At 47.9% G+C, this 2,278-nt stretch overlaps 1 pseudogene; it reads left to right on the forward strand.

The window, feature by feature from the left end:
- The first annotated feature begins 600 nt into the window (after positions 1 to 600).
- Positions 601 to 1,185, forward strand: LOC147000840 (annexin-2 receptor-like; annotated as a pseudogene).
- Positions 1,186 to 2,278: the final 1,093 nt, after the last annotated feature.

Raw genomic sequence — 2,278 nt, forward strand, 5'->3', positions numbered from 1 at the left:
TGATCAAATTCAGATTCTGCCAGGCAGGCTCCTGTGGGATTCTGGAAGAACCCACTGTTCTGATACCAGTACACACGCAATTCAATGCGACCCCCAGTGTGTCGGTTTTTCCCCCTAGGCCTCACTGCCTTCCAGTGCGTCTAACCACAGAAAAATCCATAGTCGGAATTCTTTTGATAAGTGGATTTCGTGACACATGTGGTCCATACAGTTACGTTTTCATTCGGTTAAGTGTTCCAAGAGACAGGTTTCGTTCCGCGCTCAGCGGACTATGGACAAAAAACGAAGGAGCTTTCAAACCGCTTACCGGATTTTGTTCCTCTGTGATTTCCTTAGGTCGCAGGAATCAGCGTGCAACAAACAGGCTTCGAAAATTCGTCCGATTTCTTTCGTTTCCCGATTTCATTCGGAGGTTTTTCAAAAAAAACAAAACAAAACAAAACAAAACGGAATTTTTCAGCGGGGAGAATTTCCCAATTCACCCGACCCCGCCCTCCTCGAAGACTACAAAATACCCAGCGCAGGGAACCTACAGAAGACTGTTCTGCCTGCACTGGTGCACGTGCTGCTGTCTTCTGGATTCACTTGCTGCAACGTGGAATGGAGTCGAATTTCTGGTCAGTGCAAGTGAAGCAGGCCTGGGATTCTGTCCCTCCGGTGCAAGAGGCCCAGCCACCTCTGCTCCCCAGTTTTTCAGAGGACCGCGGTCCCTGGCCTTTCCCTTTCTATCCAGTCCTTGGCAAGATCTCTTCCTATGATGGCTGTGACTACCAGGAACAACCACTTCCAGTTTGGATGAATAACATCGCGGGAATCTACCCCAGGACCGACTCTTGCAGGATCCAGAGCACCTCGGATCCCAGCATTCCTGACTCTGTGGGCGCCATTCATGAGGAACAGCCAGAGAAACCCACCACTCTGGGAACCTGGGAGGATGCTGCAGAAGAATCACTCACAGTAGCAATGCAGCCCTGGTCCTGTTCCAGAGCGCCCCACCATAGCGACGACGCAAAGGATGCGGGGACCTGTGGCGGGAGTTGCTCCACAGAGTGTGAGCGACCAGCCATCAGAAATTGGAGAAGTAGACTCTGGACTTTGCCATGACTCTTTGAGTGCATTCCTAGCTCTCTAAGCCGCCTGTTCTGGGGCTTGTTCCCGCCAGACAGTGGCAGCAGTGAGCCTTAGAGAGCAGCAGGCGCCTTTCTGGCCTTTTATAGTGAGAGTTTTCCCTGTCAATGAGGAGCTGTGCCCTCTTCATTCCCTGAAGCCAGTGAGGTTCAGTGCAGGTCCCCTGCTTCCACACTAAAGAAGCAGTGATTTGTATTCGATGGTCCGTTTCATTTCTTAATTCTTTAATAAATAATCTTAATTCTTAATTAATTAATTAATTCTTAATTCTTTAATTCTTAATTCTTTAATAAATAATCTCAAATGGAATGTTTGGGGTTGTGTCTGTTTCCCAAGGCACTGATTGCAGACAGGATCGCTGGTTTCTAGGATTCATGGAAAGGCCTGGAAGGGGCAATGGCAATTCTGTCTGCAATGGGAAGGCCAGTCTGGCTTCAGGTTTTCAAGATAAAGGGCTTTGTCCCAGGCGCTATCCTGGTCTGCTGTCCTATTGATAGCCATGTTTTCTGAGGTGGCCTCCAGGGTATCTGCTGTGAGCAAGCAGCCTAAGTTATCCGACCAGATAAATTCTTCTTGGCTCTCAATAGTGTGGAGCTGAAATTCGATGGCGACATCAAACCTAGATACACAATTTTGTTTCGTGAGTTTTTTTCCCTGGGGTTTTTGTATGTGATTGTTCGTTTGAGTTGCAACAGGGATCAGACTCTGCCAGCAGGCTCAGGTGGGATTCTGTGGAAAGCCACTGTTCCTATTAGGAGTAAGCAGGTGGTGTGATGCTGTGATGCGATCTCTGGAGTTTCCCTTTGTTTACTCTGCTTCTTGACATCCCAGTGTTTCTAAACGCTGAAAAACCAATGATCCGATTATTTTTGCAGTCAGTCATCAGCAAAGTTACATTTTCAGCCGGTTAAGTGTCCAAAGAGCCAAGTTCTGTTCAGCGCTCAGCAGATGAAATCCAATGGTGTATAGAAACACCATAAGTGATGTTTTTATTCCTCCTGATTTGGCACGAGATTGTACTTTTGTGTTGTGACCAGAATGAGATTCTACCAGGCAGGCTTTGGTGGGATTCTGGGCAAGCCCACTATTCCCACAGTAAGGATGCAAGGCGATGCAAGGCGAGCCCTGGTGTTTCTAAAGGCAGAAAAGC

The sequence above is a fragment of the Mus caroli genome, unplaced genomic scaffold, assembly GCF_978045245.1.
Source record: "Mus caroli unplaced genomic scaffold, Mus_caroli_1 scaffold_15, whole genome shotgun sequence".
In the NCBI taxonomy this organism is placed as follows: domain Eukaryota; kingdom Metazoa; phylum Chordata; class Mammalia; order Rodentia; family Muridae; genus Mus; species Mus caroli.